This window comes from Archocentrus centrarchus, chromosome 19 (assembly GCF_007364275.1).
Source record: "Archocentrus centrarchus isolate MPI-CPG fArcCen1 chromosome 19, fArcCen1, whole genome shotgun sequence".
NCBI lineage: Eukaryota > Metazoa > Chordata > Actinopteri > Cichliformes > Cichlidae > Archocentrus > Archocentrus centrarchus.
The window spans coordinates 6,379,045-6,405,308 of record NC_044364.1 but is presented as its reverse complement, the minus strand read 5'-3'; the positions used below and the strand labels follow the sequence as shown (position 1 = coordinate 6,405,308).

The 26,264-nt window shown below is 43.9% G+C and overlaps 1 protein-coding gene across 1 annotated transcript in view; it reads right to left on the bottom strand.

Annotated features, from left to right (window-relative positions):
• The window catches only part of raraa (retinoic acid receptor, alpha a), a 140,251-nt gene that overhangs the window by 92,699 nt on the left and 21,288 nt on the right, over window positions 1–26,264 (bottom strand). Inside the window, exon 3 of the mRNA XM_030755175.1 lies at window positions 8,200–8,321. The gene's annotated coding sequence lies outside the window, so the exon portion shown is untranslated. The remainder of the gene's footprint in view (window positions 1–8,199; window positions 8,322–26,264) is intronic.

The window sequence follows — 26,264 nt, the reverse complement described above, 5'->3', positions numbered from 1 at the left end:
ACGCCATTCGTCGATTTCCCATCAGCACCTCGCCCTTCTCCTTTCCTCCCCCACCATAGGCCTCTCATTTTCCCTTACCTTACTGCACATCTTCTGCAACCAGTCAGGAAAACAAACGACCCCCCCCACACACGCCTTCCCTGCAGCCCATACCATCAGGCATATCCCACTATCTTATAAAAGGGAATTTCAAACCGTTCAGTCAGCTCATTTAATACCTCCCAGCATCATCCACCATGAAACTATGAGGTGGGAGGCGAGCATTCAGCAAACAGAGACTGTTCATATGCGCACCGTTTCTTGCATTACTGCCCTTCCACTAGCCTGCATCATGGGAGGTAGATCATTTGCAGTCATAACCTTCAAACAAACTGCTTTTAAATCGAAACACAGTGAGGCAAAGAAAAGAGAAAATAGTCGGAGCAGCCTTGCGTTGTTTCTGCTATCTTAGGGGTTTACTTATTAAAATGTTTTCGTGTCTCTCCAAACAACACAGGCGTGCATAAAACCTTATGTAATGTGCTTTCTGGTGCCAAATCACTGGACGCATAACCACGAGACTCTTTAAAACAAGCAACCAGTGTAAAAAGGAAACCAGGAACTAAAATATTGCTGTCAGTTTACGATCTAAGCCATATTTTGTAGTGTCCGTCAAAACTTCTTCTATCGCTATCCCCCGAAGAAAAATGAACAATAAACTCTAACAAACCACTCTGGCAAGCCAAGTGTGAACTTTAGAAAGCTTAATAGCTCCTGTAGAGGAAGGCTACATCTAATCTGAAATTACCCACACCGGCTCTCTGACCGCACTGCATTTAGGCAGACTTGTGAAGCGGGATTATAATGTGTTATCTGGGATTCCAACCACATACTTTTGCGAGCTATCAACAAGGGCTGCCCTTTGCCAAGATAAACTTCAGAGAAAGTTGCCACACATTCAGAGCCTTAGCTGTCCCGCTCTCCTGCTTTGTTGCTGTTGAGTGTTGCTCTGGTTGTTTTGCAAATTTTCTCTCCGAGCACAGAATGGGTTTGGAAAAAAATGCTCTCTTTGTTCATATTTGTCCAGGATATTGCTAAAGCGTGCTCGTTGTGCAATGTGAGTTAGGAAACAAACTTAATAGGGGGGCCTTCAAGGAAAACAAAGAAGGGAATACTTACTTGGAGGCCATACATGCTGTATGCAGGGAAACTCTGAACTCTGTGTTCTGTTACTACCTCCTACCTATCACCCATTGTGTAACAGAAAGAGCTCAGCTTGGTCCCTTGTTTAATGATCTGAGTGTTCATGCTGCAGTTTGAATAATACATGCCGCCACTTTAGAGAGAAGTGAAGCTTTTAATGATAGACTGGTGCATAACTTAAGGAGGAGGCAAGAAAGGAGCAGGGGAACATCAACAGCACCGCCCTTTAACAAAGATACAGCAAAGAGAGGGACGAGTTGACGTTAAGAGAAAATGGGACTGAAAAGTGCACAAGAGACAATCGTTACGTTTATCGTTGCATTGTTGGGCAACTGAAGCTAACACAGATACACACCCACACACACCCACACGTGCACACAGGGAAATGGGTGACCGTATTGAGGTTTCTCATGTGCTGTCATGTGCACATTGCTCAAGAGTTGCCCGCTATATTGAAGATGATACAACCACTGGGTGCTGGGGGAAAGTGACTTGCAGGTCTTGCTAAATTAAATCGGTTGCACCGAAAACCTCTCAGTAATTGCTTTGATTGCTAGGAGATTGCCACAGTTGCCTGCACCATTTTATGTTTGTCTGCAAATACTTGCTAACTACTAGCCAAGTGGTAGGAAAACTAGAAAAAAGCATGATGCAGAAATGAAGACGCTTTCCTTCAAAGTAAATGTTGCACCTCAGTGCCGCAGACATGTTTCAAAAGGTACAACTTTTACTTTGAAGGCAAAGGGTCTCAGTTTCTCTACAGCTGGACATTGTTTGCAGACAAGTCCGTCACTTCCATTCAAACCACGACTGCAGCTATATGCTAGCGACCAAAGCAATCAGAAGGACGTTTTTGCTAACTGGATGGGGAATACACACTTTTCCCTAAAAACTGGTGTTTGCCAAGAGCTAACTAACAGGTCTGTAGGCCTGTGTGACTGGGGCTTTAGCAATCACTTTCCCAGCGACTGCCAACAACCTGCAGCAGCAACTCACAACCAGTTGGGGAATATTAATTTTTCCCTTCACAACCGGTGGTTGCCAGATGGTCGCGGTCTCTATGCCTGGCCTCCAGGCCACGTGCCTGCAAAACCTGAATGGATGACATAAACATCCACACACATAAACTTATAGAGAACGCGTAAACACATCATAAGCTTAAGTCCTAGAGGGCTAGAAATCCCGTGTGAGTTTACAGCATCGTATCCATTCTCAGGGGGATTTCACAACAGATGAAATATCTAATGCTACATACAGTCCTGCAGTGTTCCAGTACCAGTGAATTAGCGCTGCCTTCCCCCCCCCCACCATCATCACTTCATGTTAATAGCTGCTGTTTTTATTTTCCCCGAGGCCACTCTCCACTTCTCTTCATTCAGTATGCATACAGTTTTCTCTCTCTCACTCTCTCTTAAAGGAGTGGTGGCCAGAGGAAGTTGGAAATTTAGTAAGGACACTGATTTACTCATGCAAGACTTATGAAACCGTAGTTTCCTGTGCCTCATGCAAACACCCATACAGAAGTCATTTTAAGGTAACATCTTTGGTGCAGTGCGCTCGCTGCTCTGCTTCTTCCCTGCACAGCTCAGAGATCAGTAAAAGTGCTTTGTGGTATTACAGCTTTGTACATTAACTTTATAAAGTTTTTGGGTTTTTTTTTTTTTCTGTAGGGGGCTCTTTCATCTTTGATGCCATAGAAATCTGCACTGTTCTGAGTCCCATTTAAAACAAACTGCTGTTATGTGTTTACCACTGTTATATAAATAGAGAGCAGAAAATGCATTTATTTTTAACAAATTCAAACCTCAGACAACCAATTCTGTTGGAACTAAACGGAGATTTGCGTGATATGATTTGAAACAGCAGTGTCATAAAACAATCTGACAAAGACATGGAATGATACAGAATTTGCTCGTAGGACAAGGTGCTGGACACAGATACACATTCACCATACCCTGTAAAGTTTCTGAAAATCCCCACGGCCTATTAATGCATGGCAGATGAAGCCCGTCAGAGTGGCAGTCCAGCTGTAAGTAATTCAAGTGGGCTGAAGAAGAAAAAGTTGAGGAGACAAAAGGAAAATATGGAGGTAGATTCAGACAGCCATCAGCCCCTTCTTCTCATTTCTCTAGATGGTTTTGACCTGACAACACTGGAGCGATGCAGACAACACCTCTTGTACCAGCTGCAAAACACAAGGGCACACACAAAACCCCTTTCTACAGCCAAGACAGAAGAGGGAGGGAGCAAATGAGCCTGTGAGTCAGATAAATAAAAACATACTGAACAGAGTTAAGAGTGCCTGAGAAAAACTACTGACAGCGCAGAGAGGAAAAAAGGGAAAGAGAGACAGCAGATGAGGACAAATCGATTTTGGTAAAGAGGCAGAGCAAGCAATGAGCATGAAAGAGGATAAGAAAGACAAAGAGGCAAAAAGGCATGAATGATGATGGAGGATATGAAGGACAGCTTGAAAGAGAGAACGTGAAATAGATAAAGAATAAAAAAGGGGAGGAAAGAAAGGACTTGATGGAGAGAGGCAGAGAAAAGACGCACCTTGTCAAAAAGATTGAGAGGAGAGGAAAAATGAACAGGGAGCCAGAAACAGAGGGAGGAACACAAAGAATGAATGAAGATAGAGAGAGTGAGGGAAGATGAGAGGATGCCTTATTTTCTTCCATCTCAATTTGCACAAAACTTTCATTACCACCAATTTGGGCTGGGAGCCGTAGGCTGGACCATTAGGCGAGCCCAGCATCAATCAGCTTAATCTCCCTCCCAGGCCGCTAAATTACAGCGCCCAGTTGCTTATTAAAATTTGTCGCCCGTCTCCCAACACCCCACCACTGCTGGAGATTAGACAGGGGCCCCCAGACAAATCTGTTACAGGGAAGAAGACGGAGAAGAGGAGGAGGAGGAGAAAGAAAGGACAGAGAGAGACAGAAGGAAGTACAGGAACAGTAAAAAAGAGGAATGCTCTTGCTTAGACAGAGTGGATCGGAGTGGGGGGGGGGGGATCACCCGGTTTGATTTATACACTCCTGTAGATCTGCTGTGCTCTCACTCACACATTTCCACGCACACTCATACATCCCAATAAATCCTATATACACTCGCACATGCCCACATCCCCCGAAATGCAGTTTTCCATTCTGTCAACACCCCCGACACACACACACACACACAACACACACACACACACACACAGACACACACACACAGGGGTACAGCGAATGGAGGGTTTGCAGTGCCTCCCATTGCACACTCAATCAACCGTCGGCCAGATAAGATGCATGATGAATGGCGTAATTGAAGGCGGCGGCAGAGTAATGCCGCATCTCACTGCTTTTGGGGGGGGGGGGTTATTGGTGAGTGTGTGATTAGCCTATGGGATTTATTGTTATTGCCCGTCTTATTAAAAAAATACTAGACTGTCTACCTAGCACACCTCCAGCTACAAAGCATAGCGAGTCGTACACCTTTGGATGGATAAGGAGACAGCAGTGCTGCACCTGTATATTAGAGCTGGGTGGGGTGAGTTCTTTGAAGTCTGTGCATGTTGCAGAAATGCGGATCAGCTAGTCATATAGATTGCAGGGTGGAAATCTGGATGTCAAAATACTGATGAAAACAACCCACACACTGAAGAAGCGGTGGTAAAGTCTCTGCTCCCTTTAAACACTTAAAGGAAATAAGAGTATATAAGGTACAACCTGTAGGTCAGTGGCTAAAAGAGGGAAATAAAGCTATTCTACTTCATTCGGCTAAGCACTCAGCAAATGAAACACTAATGTATCAAGAGTTAGAAAAGGTCCTTGAAAGGAGTGGATCAGAGATCGTCCTTGACACCAGTGCACCTTTGCTGTCTGCCACTGACAAGGGGATTTCTTCTTCATGTTAATCTATGCCTATCTATGCACATACAAAGAAAGCACAAACCCAACACACACACAAAAACACCCAAAAGAAAAAGGGGATTTCTTCTTCATGTTAATATCTATGCCATCTGATGACACTGATTTGTTAATGGTTTAATTTGGGTTGTGGCCTAATGTGACTGATTTAGTTATTTCAATTAGTGAGGCTTGGGATGCGGCTTTTCAGATCCTCCAGCCCATATTAAAACACACAATTTTAGTTAAATAGTTATTATCAGATTCAGATGGGCAGTCAGTATTCATTTTGTTTTGGCTTCCCTTTTGACACTGAGCTTTAAAATTTCCAATATTTAAGTATAACAGCAGGGTAAGTACTGCATGCAACTCTCCTGCTTTGGAAGCTCTAATGAATTCCTGTAGCTGCAGGTATGAAATAAACTTGGCAGAGAGGCTACAAACAGCTATCCAAACTAACTCTGACTGTACTCATTACTGGTGAGTCATGTTAATCGGTGCTGGCACAGACTTTTCTCACTGAGGTAAATAATTTACTGTAAAGTAGTGTTTTATAGACAATTTAATCTGTAATGAGGGAAAACTCAACATACGTGAAAAGTTACTTTGGAGACTTCTGTGTGTGCACTTCCCCAAAGATTCAGGATAGATAGAATCAGCCCTAATCTTGTGCGTGCCTCTCTATTAATAGGACGACTTCCATTCAGACTTGTGCTGTGCTAACAGCAAAGCGTATTTAACAGTATTAATAAACTTGACTTACAACCTATCAGAACTGACTTTACAAGAGAATATTACTTAGAAGATAAAGAAGCTGAACAGTAAATCAAAAAATTGAAGCTAAAAAAAAAAAAACATGATAAAATTAAGTTTAAACAAAAAAAATAGGATGCAAAATGCAAAACAGAAACTGACAATGTAAAAACTAAAAGCTAATAAAAGTATAAAAATAAAATCATAACAGAAATGGCAAAAAAGGCCATCAAAACAAAAGACCAAATCCATAAATGATGGCTTATAAGAAGTGATTTAAAGGAAGTGTCTGATTCTTCTAGTCTGATCTCCTCAGCCAAGAGGTTCCAAAGCTGAGGGGCAAACACCAACCACCATCAGCCACAGAAGGTCCCCACTTGAAGATCGAAGACTGTCAACTGGTTTAAAGGGGGGTTCTGCTTTGTAGCTTGGGGCCAGATCCAGGCCTGCTTTAGGAGCGATCGGTAATATTTTAAACTCTATTCTAAAACAAACAGGGAGCCAGTAAAGAGAAGCCAAAGTTGGGGTGATGTGAAGCTGCTGCACTTCTTTGTAAAAACTCTCACACCTTTTCACTTATGCCAGAACAAAGAGATCTAAAGAGGTGAAGCACTGAGAAACACAAGCATGAATTACCTTTGTCAACACTTCTTTAATTCTAGATCTTGAAGCAGAGAGGACTAAAAACTTTTTATGTTGGTTTCAAAGCAAAGAGCTGAATCAAACAGGCTCCGCTCGTACGGCTGATTTAGAATCCTGCGGTGGATCTTTTTCAGAGCCTTCGACAAAACCTACGTAAGTGAGCGATGCCGTTGTCAGCATGTGCGTGGTGTTAATTACCCTCGCGGTCATGTCCCAGTGTTTTATGCGGTAACAGCCATGATAAAAAACAAATACAATTCCTGGGTCTCCGCTCTTTGTTGTGGTCACTTTGGGTTTGTTTGTTTTGTTTTGTTTTTGTTCTGCGTTTTTTTTTTTTTTTTGGAGCCTTAAGTTTTTCCACTTCTTTGTACATTCCCTCACATCCATTCTGATAATTTCTGCAATCTCCCTCCAGGAATTTGCTGACATATGTGAGTCCTTATAGTAAGGCTATGATTATTATTCCTTACATTGAGGCAGTAATTATTATTCTATCACTGATCTATTCAAAACTGCAGTGAAAAAAGTAGCCGGAAATGCATAGGAGGAATTCACGGTACTGAACAGGCCAATCACAAAGGTTGCGGGGTGCATCACACAAGTGTGGTTACATTTTTAGGAGGTGCGCGTCAGGTTACAGCGTAGGTTATGTGACAGGGTTCAGAGGGGTTTGTATAATCCCCTGTTAATGGGATCGATACACGTTGAAGGGCTGAACATTTTTTTCAGATTTAGACTTCCTGACAGAAATCTAAAACAGCAGTTTGGCTGTTTAGGTCAAAAGTCTCTAGGGAAGCATATGCTACTAGTTCAAAACTGGTACGCTTGTCACTGCTTTTACAGAAAGGAAAAGCTGTGACAGGCGTGAAGCCGATGCACCGAGATGCTGTCAGATGAATGAAAAGGGAGCGCCTTTGTTTGAAAGGGGCTTATGAAATCTAAAAATAACTACTCACCTCTGTGAGCAAAAATTATAGGCGATGAGAAAAACAGCTCTCATTAATCAACAACTGGAGAAAACAGCAAGGTACTGGTATTTTTCTTTTTAAAGCAAAAATATAGGAAATTCCCTGCCTTTCCCAACTCGGCTCAAATTGAGACAAAAAGCAGAATACCCCTTTCCTACCACACACTTCAAACAGATTAACTGAGAACATATACACTATGGTGAGCACACAGGCCTCATATATATTAAAGCTAGCAAAAATACACAAAGCAGTGAAACACCACACACACACACACACACACACACACACACACACACACACACACATGATCTGCTGGCAAACCAAACCAGTGAAAGTACAGCAGCTACAAACAGTGTGGTTGTACAGAGCGTGTCCACTGTCAACACATACCGACACAGTAACCAGTACAGGGAAAACCACACATGTACATACTGAGCCAGCTGTGGTCTCAGACAAAGCCTATAAATAGAAGGAAAACAAACAGCTGTTTTGTCTGAAAGTTAAATTAGCATATCACCTAGAGTATTCAAAGATGTATGGACCGGCAGTGGCAAGGAGTCACGTTCCAAAACCCTCTGGCACGTCTGCGCTATTTAAGAGATGAGTGTGAACCTCTGATGTACTGCTGTTGATTCATTCGGCTTTGTTTTGATACATAAAATTCAGTGCATGACATTTACTGCTGTTGCAGGATATCCACATGATTTATCAAATGAGCTCAGTTCAGGATCTACTGCTGTATACAGAGAGAGTGTGTCTACCTCTGTTGGTTGCCAGCAGCCGTGGGTGTTGCTGTTCAGACTGATTGAGTGGTGTGCTGTTGGGCCAACTGGGCTTCCGGTTGGTGGACTGCCTGCATCGATTGCTCGGACAGGCCCTTCTTCTGGCGCACAAACAGAAAAATGGAGAAACAGATGAAGAGTGGAGGAGAGTGGAAGTGAGTAGCAATGGGGGAAAAAAAGATAGAAAGGAGAGAGGGAGAGGGAGAGGGATGGAGAAAAGAGAAAAAAAAAGAGGAACATTAGCTTAAATGAAAGTTTATTAGGTGTATCAGTCAGTCAAGTCGATGGGGTGGGGGTTTTGCCTCAGGCCCTCCATCCTTCCTCTCTGTCTTTCCCCCCCCTCCTTCTGCTCGAGTGTGTGTATGTGTGTTTGCAAAGGAAGGGGTTTTGAGTTGGTGGGGGCAGGCATGACGGGAAAACATTAGGTTGTTGGCGACTCGCCGGTACACCAGCCAGTAATTGCCTTGGGTAATGGTCATGTCCAGACAAATGGTGTAGGGCCCTAACCGTGTTACGAGCAACCAACTGCTCCGCCTGTATTCACAGCATAACACTGAGCGCTGCTCGGATACCGAATGGCACCAGCGTGTATATGCATTTGCGTACAAGACTCACAAAACATGCGATTTACTATTTACTGGAACAAAACATTACACACCCCCCCGCAAAAAAAAAAACCCCTCATAACTAGTGTGTTGTAGCGTGCACGTGTGATTCATGACTCTCTTGCAGCCTGTGTGGGAGACTGTGCCGTGATAAGGAGGAAAAAGATGGCAACACAAGCGCCCGCTCACCTCGAGGGACAAACCGACATCTGCTGTGTCCTCCAAACAAGTGACGGATAGGATATAAGCAGGAAGGAAGAAGGAAAGAAGAGGGCAGAGAAGGTGGGGAGGGGATGACAAGAGAGAGGGAGTAAGAGGATAAGTTCCATTTTTCATCCGTCCCTCCCTCTGCTCTGCATCACTTCGCCTTCTGTCTGACGGCAAGCTGAGCCGCTAATGTCCATTGTGTCTGGATGGGCTATAAACGTGTGTGTCTGTGTGTGTGTGTGTGTGTGTGTCCTTCTGTTGATGTTATTTGAGTGAAAATGAAACATATATGCTCCCACAGAAGCTATCCAAGCTAAATGGCATGCATATATGGATAAAGCTGAGTATGTGTGTGTGTGTGTGTGGCTGTGTGTGTTGTGTGTGTCTTATGGAAGCCCTTCAGCCATCCAGCTATCATCTCCTGCCAGACAGGCCCCACCAAGCCGACCCAGTTGGATAATGAGATCCATTATGATTTACGTGCCAAGAGGACAGCCAGACAGAACAAAGACATGTACACACACGCACACAGATGCACACACACACACACACACACACAGAGGGAGTTTGGTGTAGTTGTCAGTGTGTGTGTGTATGAATGTGGGCTCTATATCTTGTACTGTATGTGCTGATGTGTGCTGCCACTGTTTCATATTTCAGTTTCTTCTGTGTGTTAGTTGCCTGAAGGGCATCCTGCAGTGGGTCCTCTTTCAGTCTGCAACTGGAGAACACTTCTTTCTCTCCATCCCTCTCTCTCTCTGTCTCTCACACACACACACACACACACACACACACACACACACACACACACACCTTTCCCAATCTACCTCTCACCTGAAAAGCAAACTCACTAGAAGTTAGAGTTTCAAGTGCAGCAGCCTTAATCTATTTCTATCTCTTAGTTTCTCACTTTCTCCTTTCTCTCTCTCTCTCACACACACACACACACACACACACACACACACACACCTCCAGAACCTTGCAGGCACAAAGAAAAAGGTGAAGATTACAACTCTGTGCTGCATCCAAGACGGACACCAAATATCCTCAGCCTGGTTGATCAGTAACACTGCAGCACATTAAACCGAGCCAGGGGTTTACTCCGAAGCATTTGTGCATGTGTGTCCCCGCGCAAGTATGTGCTGGGAATTGTTAGCGGAGAGCTCGAAGTAGCTGTCAAACACATTTTGGAAAAGGAGTAGACACTGCTTCATTTCTCTTTTCTGGAACGAGGGGTGTGCTCAGCTGAGAGGAGGAGGAGGAGGAGGAGATTTCTTCAGGGTAGGCAAGACAGAAAGAGTAAGAGGATGAGTTCCAGGTTTAATTTCATAATCATAAATGACTTTATACTAAGGGCTGGTGCGTGTATGTTTGCATGCTATGAGCAATTTTGTCACACTGAATCTTCTGTTGGTAAAAAACATAAGTTGTATTCATGCATTCAGCTCCTAAATGTAAAGAAAGTGAAATAGAAAAAAAAAAAAAAACATGCAATGCACATTCATGAACCTTAAAAATCTTTGATGTTTTTTATCTTCTCATAAATGCTTTCTCTCTTTCACACAGGCAGAGCAGCCCTGCCTTCTGTGTCTGAACACAGGGTACAGAAAACAATGGCGGGATTCTCTGTTGTTTTTTTTCATGAAGTATTCACGGGATGCCAGCTCAATTAGAGGCCCAAATACCAATATCCAGACTGGGGAGAGATGAGTGGAGATTAAAAGATGAACGAACGAACGAACGAACGAACGGACGGACGGACGGACAGACAGACAGACAGACAGACAGACAGACAGACAGACAGACAGACAGACAGACAGACAGACAGACAGACAGACAGACAGACAGACAGACAGACAGACAGACAGACAGACAGACAGACAGACAGACAGACAGACAGAGAGAGAGAGAGAGAGAGAGAGGCAATGGGGGCAGAGACGAGGAGAGGAGAGCAGGCCATAAAGAAAAGAAAATAGAGGAAGAAGGGCCAATTCTGAGATCTCCTTAAAGAAAACAAACACATGTATTGGGGGGGGGGGGGGGGGCTGTGAGGTGCAAAAACAAAGAAGGAAACAGCATAAAGGCTTTGAATGCAGTGTTACAAGAGTTGAAGACTCAGCAGAAAAAATAAAATAAAAAAGACAAACAAGCATAAACAGTGAGATTAATGCCCTCTACAGACACCGGCAGGACTATCATCACCTCCACAATCTGCTTGGTATATATACACACACAAACACAAACATACACACACACACACGCGCGCACACACACACGCGCGCACACAATCCTCAGTGGTATGCATTTCCATCATCAAATATGATCAGAGTTACTGTCCGCAAGCCAACATTCACTCAACTGTGATAAACCCTGTGGGAAGGAGTATCACACACACACACACACACACACACACACACACACACACACACACACACACACACACACACACACACACACACGACAGTTTTCTACAAGTGAATACTGAATCTTGGGAAGGGTCTGACATGTCTGCTTAAATTAAAAGGTCAAGTAAACTAAACGCGCATCAAAGGGGGCACAGCTTCAGATGAATGGAGCAGCAGCCCAGAGGTACAGCCCTCTTCATAGTTTTGGCTGTCATTTCTGTGGGTAACAATAGCATAGTACTCACCAAATTTATTGCTGAGACTTGAGAATATGGTGACATCATTAAAAAAAAAAAAAAAAAGTCAGCAAAAGCAAGAAACACAAGCAGACTGTTTCCAAACAAACCTCCAGGTACGCCAGACATATTCAGGAGAGAAAACATGAGCAAACAGTTGAATACAATTAATACCAAAACCATGTTCCAAATGCTGATTATGTTTGTTTTATTGCAATCGCCCAACCGGACAGAAGGGAAGGCAATCATAAGGAAAAGGTACGCCATCCCTTTAAGAATTTATCTTTAATAGATATGATGATATTTGGCCATATCGAGAATAATTTTTTTTAACCCTGTAAGACCCAAAGTCATCACTGATTTAATTAGAATGGAGACGAGAGAAAGAAAATCTGTGATCACCCAGCCAAGAAAGGCTTAAATACAAGAAGGCTGCTTTGAGTCAATGTTGCAGAAACATGCTGTGACAAAGCCCAGTGAATGCCCTTAGTTGAAGCTGTAGTATGGGTGGGCCATGCGACAACAAATCTTGCCATGCAGATATTATCACCATTCTCTGTGGATTTCCAGACGCATTTTTGAGGTCGCAATAAAATACCCATCAGTGCAGAAAAAGCGTTTGTCTTCTGTATGGTTAGCCACTTGCGCAACTATTCTGACTTCTAAGTTGGTATGCATGTAGTCTGTGTGGGAGCTGAACCCACAACCCCATTGTTGTGGCACGCCCCACGCTCCAACCGAGTCGACAGCCAGTACCAACATCAAAACGCAAAACACATGCTGCCACCAAAATAATTCCCTCTAATTGTGCACCAACAAAACAACACTGTGCCTCAGATCTCGCTCTGACAAAAACCTAATGTCAATATTTCTCCAGCAAACTAAACTCGGGCGAGCTCCCCCCCCCCCCTCTTCCTGCATCTCAATCCTCCTTAACAAAACAGCTCTTCACTCACAGCAGTGCCAAGCCTAATCACTTCCCTCAGCACCAGGTGGTTCTCATTGACTGAGGCCCAGCTCCTCCACTCGGCAGGATGCTTCGCCAGAGGAAATTGGCTCGTCTACACGCATTTATTGCTGGTGAGCTCGATCGAACTGAGTCGTGCGGGCCATCCGATGCTGCCGCTGGACTTCGGCCTCTTTGAGTGGCCTACTTCACCGAAACAGCTGCTGCAGAGCACGCTGCCCTATCCAAAGAAACAATTAGAAACACCCTTTTCCTATTACTCCCCACCATTAACCGCCATTGAGTGGAATTAGTTGCAGTCTATGGAATAAGTGGATTCTAATTCATGCCCCTCTTTACAAGGGCCGCGGCTGCTGCAGTGGCTTTCCTCTGCTAATGAAGAGGATGAAAGAGAAGTGTTAATCAAACTGAGCATCTCATCTTTGGCAATTAAGGGCATAAAAGAGGCCTTGGAGTGGCTCACTAGTGATGCTTGTGTATATATAATCATGTGTATATGGAGGGAAAAGGGACTTTATATACATCCCTTGGAATATACTAAATTCAAGGCTTTGTATGGTAATTGTCAGTTAAACCAAAAAAAAGAAAAAACATAAATAAGGGAATTCATGAAATAACATGTGTGCCTCTGTCTTGTTTTCTAATTGCTTAGCCTTGCCCTACAGGGATCAATGCCCCACTATGGGCCAATGCCTCTCTGCTGCCTTTTATCCCTCCCAGGCTCCCTCTTGTCTTAGACCAAAGTGCTAACCAGCAGGGTCTGATTAGATTTAAATGTCAAGAGAGATAGGACAATACAGTTATCTTCCCAAATTATAGCCCATTAAAGGGCCTATGCAGTGTGCCTCCCTCCTCTACTAACTAATCACCAACCAGATTCATCATCTCACAGACTGGGGCAATAATTTGGGGGACTGTGGTTTCCCCCCTTCTTCTCCCTTTCTGTGTGTGTGTGTGTGTGTGTGTGTGTGTGTGTGTGTGTGTGTGTGTGTATCGCACCATGTGCAAGGGCATGCAGGAGTGTCTGTAATGCATGATCAGTGTGTGTGCATGCTGTATGTGTGTTGCTCCAGAGGGAGCAGGTTCGGCGCCCCAGGCCAGTGCCCCATTAAAGGGAAAGAAAGACGGAGGTAGTGTGTATGAGGGAAAGCGACAGAGGAGGAGAAGGAGGAGAGCAGCTCCTCATTTAGACAGCAGGGGTGGCAGGCTGTGTTCCACCTGCAGCCAACAGACAGACAGAGGGAATAAGACTAGGATGCCTCCCATCTGCCTCCTTATAATTTCACCTGCTGTCCTCAGGGTGTCATAAGAAGCCACATGCCAAAAATGGATTCTCCCTCCTCTGCCCCGTTATTATACATTTTACACTTGTCCCTATTCCTTCACACACTTCCTTCATTCTTACTGCCTTCTGTCCTTTCTTCATATGCTTTTGTTGTCCTTGTCCTTCATATTCATCTTCCTTCTTCACTCCCCTTGTTCCCCTATAAGGAACCCCATGACTGATCTACCATACAGCTTTCATCCTACCATCACAGAGGTGGAGATGATAGCGGTGGTGGTGGGAAGTCCAGTGAGAGAATGAAGAAAGTGGAAATGCAGGACTCATGTCTCAAGGTGGTTGCCTCCACATTCTCGCCTCCCTTCACCTCCTTCCGCATTTCCATTACATCCCTTGCCCATCTTTCAGTATTCAGCCTCTATTCATCTTCTCCACGTGGGATCCTCTCGCCTCCTGTGGCCCCCTTCTTTCTTTCATAAGAGTCTTTGTCTGTTCTTTAATATCTCCTTCCTCTCCATCTCCCTTTTGTCTATCATGAAGCACTCATACAAGGCTCTGTCTTCAAACTTCTGCTGGCAATTTATGCGCAGGAGCCTGGCTGCTGTGCATTAGGGTCCATGACATAAGGCAACACATTATGGATTGCACTATAAATAGCTGCTGTGTCCTGTAAAAGCTTTTCATTACACAGAGACGTTGTTCAATCAATATAAGCCCTCCAGTGAATCTAATTACCAAAACGACAATGGCTACAAGATGTATACTTATTTTTAAGATGATCAGTGAATCACAGTCGGACAATGTTTCAACCAAAGAAGTTTCAAGAGGACTCTTACCGAAGTAACAGATGTATTAAAGGTTTGGGCAAATTAGAGATGAATGTGGGAAGGATTAAAAAAACTGGAAGACTAAATAAGAAGCCGCAGTTGCAGAGTGGTTTTAAAAATATACTCTCTCGATAATGTGCATCCACAGAGAAAGACCATCAACTTCTTGTTGATTTTAGTTTATACTCCCAAAAATCTATAATAGATGCACTTATTATGTTGCTACTGGAGCCCAGCTAAAGCTCTGTGGGTGCCAGTGGTCTGAGCCAGGCACACAGCAGACCTTAGGAGGTGCAGCTGTAGGTAGAGTGCAGAGAAAGCCAAGAAAGAAAAGGGGAGTGAAAAGGTAGGAAGGACAGCGAGAGAAAGAGAGAAAATGGGAGGAGCCCCGGGTGTCATTTCTCTCTCTGTCAGCTCCCTGCCTCCCCCATCCTCCCCTCCACCATCACCCCCTGAGATCTGGATGCTTCGCGGGGACAATTACCGACTGACACTTCATCATGGGCCGCGTGACAGCCGCTGACGGCCCTCGTCCAAACAAATGATGCTGAGGTCGAGGTTGCAGGCCTGCCTCAGAGTCTGCCTGCCTGCTGCTGCAGCCCTGCTGCATGGCCCTGCACTGCATTAGCAGGCACCCCTACCCCTAGCTCCAACACACACACACACACACACACACACTCACACACACAAAGAGAGGAAAAAAGCTACATTAAAAGAGACTCCTCTAAACCAACCACCTTCTTCCTTTAAGAAAAACACATTTATCAGCAGTGGGGGATGGTGTGCTGGGGAGGGGGCTCAATAGAAGGATGGAGGAAGGGTGGGGGCGCTACAGTACTGTCAAACCCCATTCCCCTTAGGTAAAGAGAGAGCTCTTCATCTTTGTGAGGCAACTAGGACTCACACGTACACACGCATACATACTCACTAACCTGCCACATACAGCTTATCAGATAATGGGGTTAAAAATCAACTTAAAAAGCCAACAAGGCAAAGAAGTGAGTAATCACCACAATGACACTAGCGTGCATCAATTAACCCTGTGTCTTTGTGAAGCGCAGATAACACTGACGCTCTCCATTCACAAGCTATACTCACAATCAAATCACTCCTTTGCCTCAGGGTTGAGTACAGCTAAGTTTAGATTCATAAAGTAGGTCATTTGCTAATAGTCAAAAAAAAAAAAAAAAAAAACGAACAAGGAGGGGGGGGTAGCAATGTATAGTTTTAGTAAAACCATAAAAAAAGAAGGCATGCGGTGGACTTGCTGCTATCAGTCCCTTAGCTGTAAGTCCGAAACTGCAGATTAATAAATGCTGCCTGTGATCTCGGCCCAGGGAGGCAGATGAACAACAATCGAGAAAGACATCAAACGCTTGACTAACACTGAAACAACACTTGACAAAAAAAATAAATAAAAAATAAAAAAGCCCGCCGGTCTCTGAAAACATTCACCAGAATGGATGTAGGATGGAGAGGAGGAGAGAGAAACCGAGACAGAGAAGCAAGAGAGCGCATAAACAATGAAACATTTATCAAAGCGAGCAGCAGAGCATCTTCTGCGCGGCAGGGGCAGCCTGCTGATGCAGGTGGCATTGCTGGTTTGGCATCCTGAGATGACACTGGCGGGAGGAGGCGAGCAGCAGCAACGCCTCCGGTTTGACAAAAAACTCAAAACAACCTCTCTGAAGTTTTTTTTTTTTTAGTTGCACTACACTTTGTGGATGTCCTCTGCTCTCCAGAAGGAATGCACATTTTCACTTTTTGTGAGTTTCTCCGCGTTTATCAAATTCTTTTCATTCGTACTCTGAACGTTCATCATAAATGTGCCTAGCATTTCTTACGTCTTCAATACTCCTGCACAAGATAAATAGAAGAGCAGGCAACAAGGAGAAAAAAAAATACTGAGCAGACCCATTTGTCATGTTGGAAAGGCCCTTGAGAACACTTCCAATCTTTCCATCAATAGTCGGTGTGTAGGCCTGTAGGTGCCATCATTAAAAAGGAGATGCTTCACTGTTTATTTATCATAGGGACGCATGGCTGACAGCTTCCTGTAAACAAGTCATATGTTCATATGTGTGTGTATGTATATTCACTATGCCTCTCTCTCTGTCTTTTATCTACAATAATGGATGGTTGCTGCTCACTAATGTGGGGGAGAAAGTGATGGAGCTGGCCAGAGTGCTTTCTGATAATGGCAGCTCATCTCTGTGTACCGCGAGGGGGGGAAAAATCCTATTTCCACACTGACCGGTGGTTAAAGAACTCAGATCTCTTCAGTGGAAACAAATGAGGTGGTGTTTGATGCTCAACAACCTCAGAGATAAACGTAGGAATGGGGAATGAATCATTCTGCTGATGTGACCTTGGAACAGAACTGTCGATGGATTGCTCAGGTATTGAGAAATAAAAGTATCTTTTCTTTTTTTAATGCTTTAAGTACTTCTGTCACTTTTGCACGGGTTTGACAAATGACGTGCGGATGGGTTGACTGGATGATTGAATGTTGCTACCTTTGCTAGTGAGCACCAGTAATACCAGTCACTTTAACTAATAATTTGTATTTTAGTTACTTTTAACACTTTCCTCGGCTCCAGCTGTAGCAAAAGAACGTCTTTGTGCACAGAGCACGAAGGAAAGTGTAAAGCAGGATAAATGCCATCTTGAAACATCAGTGCAGTTTGACAGTATTCTCAGATTATATATTTTTTTTAAAAAACATATATATATTCCAAATATAACCAAACTCTCTTGACAGCTCTAAACTCTAACATATTTTCTAATCTTAAATTGATATAATGTCCAAGAGGGCACACACATCACTAATATGGCCATGTCAGCTCTTGCTGCTGCTATTCAACCCTTCTGATATTGGATGGATCAGGATCAGAAGAAAGCTGTCATAAGGTGAGGATGACCTTAAAGGTAGAGGAGCTTAAACAGCTCATTTCACAGGATGAACAGACTGGCTGCACCGTGACCCAGTATTAGGCAAATGGGGAACTGTGACTCACACAAAATAAAGCTTGAAAAGCTGGAAAGAAGTGCTGTAGGTGCTATCCTAGCGCTAACACTAGCCACGCTCTGCAAATAAATGTGATATTGTGCAAATGTTATGGTTTGTTGTGTGCACCAGCTGTAACTACTGAGGCATGCCAGACACGTCTTCTCCTTAAAGAACCTCTGCATAGGCGCTGAAACAGGAACAGAAGAAATCAAAACAGGCAGCAAATTTTCTCAAGAAAGTCTCTTAGATACAATGTTTTCTTAGTAGTCACCAGGAACATCACTGGTCACTGTGGCATCATGTTTAACTATTAAAAGCAGAAAAAATTACATGCACACAAGTCTGTGTGAGTCAGTCCACTCACATATCCTCTGGATAGCAGCAGGATCTAAGCAGTCAATACCAATAACACTTCAAACACGATTTTTTTTTTTTTTTAAATCAAGCACGATGTAACAGAAAGATCCCCTGTTGCTATACACTAATCCTTTAATGCAAAGAAATATGCTCAGTGTGTATTCAAATATATTCATATATTTTGAGAATTTGTCACATAAAAGCAGGTGAGTGTGTTTGCGTGTGTATGTGTATCTAAGCCGACTGGTCCACAGAGAAAGACAAATGGCTACAGCAGGGGGCCGTGCTTGACATTTAGGCTTCATGCGGTAATGGACATTGACCTGCTGGGGTCAGGCCTGCCAGCAAGGCAGCAGAGAGGCCCATTCCTGCATCCCTGTAACTAGATACTAGCAAAACAGTGGTGGACACACACACACACACACACACACACAGATATATAATCACTCACTCAGAGAGAGGAGGACATCTCAGAGATTGGACCACATAGGTGGGGTGTCATTAGACAGAAGAGACAGATGTGTTTGGTATGCGGTTTTACGTTTCAGGGGCAGCATGTGCCAGCAAAGCTATATAGAAAGGTGATATGCAGGTGTGAGTGCATATTTCTTTTGTATAGAATTTTAATTTTCTATATCTATATAATGCACGTCTCCTTCTCCAACTAAAGCAAAGAGTAGCTTTTCTATAATACTGGTATAGTAAGGCATAGCTTTGGTAGCTGCTGTTGTTAGGAGAATGCCCTGTGTTCACCCACAGCTCGGCAACAGGAGGCTACTTTATATACTGTTTGTGACAGCTTTGTGGTAATAATGGAGCCCAGGCCCCTGCTAGTACAAGTGGCATGCTCAGTCAAGTGAGACTTTGCCTAGGAGAACACACATACACACACCAGGCAGCCTCCTTCATGCCTAATGAGACCACTGGGAGAGTGGAGAGCAGGAGGCAGGGAGAGTGAAATGAGTAGAGAGAAGAGAGTGAGGATGGGAAATAAAGGGTGAGCAAGGGAAGAGGAGCGGAACAACAATGGCAAGAAGGGAGTAAGGAAAAGGCGCAAAGAAAGTAAGAGAAACCAGCTGACTTTCAAGGTTCGGGATCACAGAAAGGAGAAGGAGTGAAGAAGGGATGACCTGGATTGCTGCCAAAGAAGTGAGAAGAGGATGGTGGGGGGAACAAGGGTGTGAGAGAGAGATGGGGGAGTTGAGGTGCACCTCTAGGCTTAGCAGCGGGTGGTTATGCAATGTACACAACACAGGAGTGCAGGGGGAGATCAAAGACATGGGGTGCATACATAACTAAATCTGACACTATAGTGCAGCAAGAGATGATAAGCAGGGTGGGGAAAAAAAGAGCAAAAATCTCACTAAAAATATAAAGAGAACAGGCACTCCCTGGGGACAGAGGTAGGGAGAAAGAGTACATTTGGTACAGGGTACACATTGTCTTATTACAGTAACAGAAACGCTAATGACAGAGGAAAAAACTGGCAATAAAAAAAAAAAAAAAAAAAGAGAGATAGGAGGAGAAAAGAAATACACATTCCCATACTTCCCTAACTTTGCCTCTGGCACTACAGCATCATCTGCTCATCCAGGCAGGTGCACACTGCAGGGTGTGGGGGGTTGGGGTGTAAGTGAGTAAATAACTCGCAGTCCAAAATGGGAAAAGGCTTGAATTTCCAGTGACAAGAAATCTGGACAGACAGGCACAGCTGAGCCTTTTGGTTTTGCTTCCAGAGAAAGCGGAGGATGAATTATTAACAGGCGCTCGGTCTGATGAAGTGAAGATGAGCCACTTGGCCTCACGTTCACTGGAACAACCGTGCTCGTTCAGACTACGCTGTCCAGACCCCGCAGCAGGTTTCGGTTGCAATGAGTGGCCTTTAATCTGGAGCGCTTCGATGAAGTCTGCTTTGTTTTGTTTTTAAATGGGTGTGTGGTGGCTTTTAGATTCCCACTCAGACACAGCTGTTTCTTTTTACCAGGAAGAAATGTAAGCTTCTAAGTATGGACGCGCTGAGCTTCAGTTCATATTTCCCTGCAAGTTCAAACGGGAAAGTTTAAAAATGCATTTCCACTGCAGGACTGCCAGAGATCCCCACGGAAGTGCAGTCCCTTTGTTGTGGAAAAGAAACACGCTGCCTCAGTCCCAGTTTTGCAGTCACTGTGTTTATTGCGAACAGTCCAAAATGGATTTTCTCATCAGACTTCTGAAAACACACCAGTTTATTTATCATGTTCTCGCCTTCCTGAACAACCCGCAAATGGGATGTAAATATTGCATTTGCCAACTGCTCTAATATTCAAAATATTCCTCAGTGTCGGTCGAGCTGTGAGCATCTCATCTGTGACAAAACTCTTTTGGTACTATAGAACAATTCTGCTTGATCAGCCCGTCACCACTTCCGGCGGTCCACATGCCACTGCTAATCCCTCAGAGAACCAGAGGAAGGCTTCGGGATCATTCTGTGAGAGAGCTGGAAAAGACAGGAAGCTGGCATGCATATATTGCCTGGGTGAAAAAGGCATCGGAGGACTGTAGAGGAAAGCTTCATCCTTCCACTACATTAGGTACACACGGTTTCACAGAGCTGCTGGTGTTGCTGTTGGATAGTGACCTTGCTGACCAGCTGGATTCTTCTTGCATGTGTTTGACGCCCAACCAACACTTCTTATATGCTTGTTTTATTCCAGCATACCACCAGCTGCGGCTGGTGACATTTAGCAAAAAAAAAAAAAAGAAGGGTGAGCAGCAAAGGGGGAATTTCCACACGAGTTAAAATCTGATTATTCTATTAATACTTAAATTGTAAGTCAGCTGAATCACTGTGTCTAGTATCAGCCTGTGGCCAATTTATAATAAGGCTTGTTGATTAATAGAATTTTATTTTCAATTATGTTTTGGTTTCCAGTCATTATGAAGGCAGAATCTCGCCTGGACGTGATGATAATTTACCACCGCAGTTCTTCGATTGCTTTCGGAGGAAAACCTCCCCGACTCTCTGAATGAAAGCAGAATTCACCATTAGCACGACCTATAGGGTCACTACAGCCACGGTCATCAGAAATACAACTAAAAATATATTTGAAGTGATATAAAGCCGATCTCTCCTCATACAATACACTGGATGCTATGTTGTCTTTATTAGATTTTACTGTATAAAAAAAAAGGTCTGAATCAAATGTAGTAGAATTGCTCAATGTGTTAGTACCATATAGTATAACTGAACACATAAGAGTTATTAGCCAATATACCTACTAGGTAATAATTCCAGTGAAAACATGTTTAACTTTGGCAGCAAACGCACCCAATTAGACCATACCGATGCAGCATAAACACTGAGTGTCAAGCCCTGCCATTATGAAGACAACTAACAATAAAAACCTCAGTGCAGTCACAGGAATAATATGCTCAGTTATCATTCAATAAGGCAATTCAATAAGGCAATTCTCATCTATAAGACTGTCACGGGCACAGCACTCATTCCTGAGGAGCCTGCAGGCAAGCAACAATACTCAGGTGTTGAAATGACTCTTCGCTACATTGAGATCAGTAAATCCATGCACTTTCCCACCAGGAGATGTGGACCTTAGCAGGATAAGTTTATACTTTAATGAACACACACAGAGGGTAGCATAGTGCAACTAAATCTTAGTTACCGACAGGCAGTGTAAAAGGCAACACCCAGAACATGTCCACCCGGGACTGTGTATATTAAATGGAACTCCTTCATCTCGATAAATCTGGAGTGCCTTTAAGTCCTGCATCACTGTATATAATACATCAGTGACTGCTGTTGTTAAAAGTCTTCTGTCCCTCCTATTCTCTCGCTCTCTCTCTCACTCCTCTGGGGTTTCCAGTGGCTATCCAGAGCACACGTGTTTTGGTTTACCTAGAGCGAAGCCCTATCTGAGGCCACGCTGAGAGCAGACTGTGGGCTTTGTCTGTGGCACCATTAATCAACTGTCCTTTAACAAAAACAGAAGACCCGATGAGAGACAAAGGGAAGAGATGTGGGGGGTTGGCTCTTATTTAGGTAGAAAAAAGGCAGAGAGGGTAAAAAAGAAGGAAGAGAGGAGAGAGAGGAAAAAGAAGAGGGGGGGGGGTGCTTGACCCAGATCCAGGACTTCAATCAATCAAGTAGCAACAATAACAAGCAAAGTTTTCATGTAGCTTTGACTGATTAATCAGGGTTTCCTTCTTTCTTTCTTTTTTATTTAAAACAAACAAACAAACAAAAAACATGGAAGTATTTTTTATCTTTTTCTGTCTTGTCTCAAGACTGCAGAGTTACTAAGTGAATCATTTTTAAGCTGGGTGTTTGTGTTTTCATGCTGCCAGGTTTTCGGCATGGAGATCTGAATCGTTCACGGTTTAATGACAGTAAGGCCTTCGCTTCATGCTGCAGCGGTGCAATTTCACTGAAGGTCTGCAGCTACATTCAATGAGTAGAAAAGGGCTTGACAGAAAGGTATAGACACAATCCTACCAACACAGGCATATAAAGGCACGGGCTTCTTTTCTAATAAATAAACAAGCGCTGTTTTAAACGCATGCACGCACAGTATACACACAGTGTGTCACGGCAACAGGCTGTGTAGCTGCCCTCTGAGACCCTGCGTGGTGCCGATCGATAGGGATTGAGTGCAGACAAGGAGGCCTCAGGATCGATAGACGGCCGTTACAGAGATGTGCCTACTGGGACATAAGAGAGTGGAACAAGGAGAAGATACATCTGGGGCTCTTGATGCTGTCTTCCTTAGCTTATCGGTGGGAGAATTTACTCCACATGAGTACTGGGACACACATGCACATAGCAGAAGAGCTTTACATACTAAAAAGGAAGCATCACATACTACACAAAACATGTGCATGCACACCCAAACTATCCAAAGGGACCTTTTCTTAATCTCCCATTTTCACTCTCCTCATATACAGCCTTCCAGTGGGGGAGGATTTTAGCTCACTTTTGGTGCCATCTTCTCCATTTCCTCCTCATTCCTTTAAACAGTCTCCCTGTGCAGTGCAATGTCACCAGAGCAGCCTGCACTGTGCTCTGTCAGTGGAACAGCTTGATCCTAAGACTTTCTGTCAGCCCCTTCTCATCCTCCACTCCCCCTCTCCACCGCTCTGCTGTTTGCGGAGAGCACTGACTGTTCTCTTCTCACGCACACGCACGCACACACACACACCCACAGGGGCATGCATGCAATATGGGAATACGACAGCATTGTTACTTCCACAAAATATGTGGCAGTGACATAATCCCCCGATACTTCCTGTTTTGCATGTTTTTGAGAAGTCGCCCATGATTTTGCATAAAGGTTTACTTTCCCAGTCATTTCAGCTGTGCAGTTGCACAGCTGAAATGCCCTAGACATAACTGTCACCAGAGTGAAACTCTCAAGAGCTGTCAACTATGAACTGTTAGCATATTTGACAACAAGAAACTTGGTAATTTTACATGTGAATATAGGCAAAACAGAGCAGCAGAGCAGCCGACACTGCATGTCAGTGGTGATTTTATATATCTTTGATATAAAATTGTGGCTTTAGCAGTGAAGAGAAATAGGCTGGAAAAGGGTTTTAAAGTAAAGGGTGGTTTACATTAGTTTCAGCGAATGACCTTTCATGTCAGTCATCTGGCAACAAAAACAGGAAGGTATGTGAATAAAAACACCTTTATTTTGAATTCAGCTGCATTTCAATAGTGCAACTAGCAGAGCAGCAAACATGTCAATACAGTGCATGCCATACAGTAACAGCTGACTTCACCCTGAAAGAGTCCCTCCTATAAAGCAGTAGCATTTATTCTAGCACTTGGCTGAATATTTTGAAAAATGTGCACCCATATTAGCCAACCAGTCCTGCTAATCAACATATAAAACTCAATACATAAGCAATAGTGAACGTAATTCACTGGCTTCCATCTTGCATTAGTTCAAAGGCGTAAATAAAACAATACTAAAAATTTGTGCAACATGTTCTCTGATCTTGTTCCTGCTGGAAAGTACTGCTTTCATGTTATGTACGCAATACAGTTTATAAACAGCTGTTTATAAACATTGTTGCCAATTGGCATTTATGAATAGAATAAAAAATTGTGTTCCACTCTTACTTTTGTCAGACAGAAAGCCACCCCCCACCCCCCAAAAAAACTCAGCCCTGGAAGTGGTTGGCACGCGAGCACAATGCAGACAGACCGCAGACTGAGAGGTGTACTTCCCTATGTCAGCGAGACACAAGCCAGCACATCAACTTAATCATAATGGTTTTTTTGCTGACATCAAACCTGAGCACTGCAACTCTGAACTTTTCGAGACATCACCTGACAGAGGTAAGAGGTGAGGACGCACGTGTCAGAGGTAGACATTAAGCCGTCTTTGACCTTACAGCTCCACAGCAAGCCTGACTGTGCAGATCTGTGCCAATGTGACAGCAGTGTTGGTAATAGTTGGGTGTATTCGCAGTAAACGAGGGGTTATTGTCCATCTCACCTCTTGACCTAGTGGAGTTTTTCCAGTAGTGAGAGTGTGGCTCAAGCTACATCTGAGAAAGGACAACTTGGACTGACTTGATTCTCCAGACACTGCCCAAAGTTCATGTGAGAATATAAGATTACCTCTTAGAATTCACTCTTTGTGTCTTTCTTCTTCTTTTCCCTCCTTTCGTGACCTGAATGATAGTCCCCCTTAATCCTCTCATTAAAATTGTAAACACTGACACATGTTTTAACATGAGGGCTGTCCAGCTATGTACTCTCCCACTGGTGTGAATTTTCTTTTTATGTCTATATGTGTGCAAGAGAGATAGATAGGAAAGAACTAGAGAAGCTGGCTTTAAAAAAAAAAAAATACAAATAACCCTTTGTACTCAGTGTTAGGGATACAGTCAGCTAGTATATCCCAAGCAGAACTACCTACAATACATTGAATATATTCAATATAACACCCACCCCACCACAGACAGAAAGTCCCACCTGTTGAAGCACTATAGTTTGACACTATTCCACATTATTGCAGGTGCTAATCACATGCAAGTGTACACAGATGAGCTGCTGAAGCAGATAACTGAAGCCACCAAGGCATTTAATGCTCCAAGTGAAAACTGGAGGAGGTGAAGGGTCTCCTCCTCTTCCTCCTCCTCCTCCTACTCGCCTACTCCAGGAGCACCGCCCTTAAAGGCTGGTTGAAAATAGTGCATTTAGATGATGTTATGGAGAAGGACTATTAAAAGTCAGGCAAAAGACTTTACCAGTGATTATGAAATTGCACTGAGGTGCCATGTCGGCTCCTGCAAGTCCTGTCCAAAAAAACTCCTCTGTGGTTGATCAAAAAGAAGGCTCAAGTGTGTACACACACACACACACACACACACACACACACACACAGAGTTTCTGGCCTTAGCCAGAAGTCCCTATTGGTTTGGAAGGCCACAGCGGGCTATAACAACTACAGCCTGGCCAGCCTGTTAGTAGTGGCCCCTCTGTTTCAGCAATCTGGGTTTTCTTTGCCTTTGGACAGGGACCAGGTCAGGCTGCACAATACACTACTGTGTTTGGAGAGGCTGAGAGAAAAAGAGAGAAAACTGCAGGCATGCAAATTTTTGTCTGCACACAAACGCACAAATAAGTTGTGTGCACGACAATGTATATTTTGGTGTGCAAATACTGCATGTGTGTGCACATGTTACGACTGCTTTAGCCATCACGTCTCACTTTCATTACAGATTGCAACAACTACTTTTGCTCCAGTCTCCCCCAGCAGCCATCATTGCCATCATTACATCATCCTTGCTTCGGCTTTTGCTCACTCAGCACAAATTTTGGGACCCCTAGCTGTGGTTTCCCTCCCCTAATCAGTGTATGAAAGGTGTTTTTTGGATCTCTCACAGGTTTGTGCAGGAGTAGTAATACACACCACTGTCAGTCTAAAACAACACAATGAAAACAGACTGCAAATACAGAGTGGCCCTGTGCCCCATTAAAGAGGGCCAGCAGCACCTGTCCCTTTAAGATCTATTTCTCACAGCTTGTGGGTTCTGAGCTGAGCAGCCTAGCCTGAGCTACGCTGCACTTCGTTGTGCATGTATGGTAAGGGGGGGCGCGCCGCCCAGCCTGCCAGCCCACCACAGGGAATTTGTTTATGT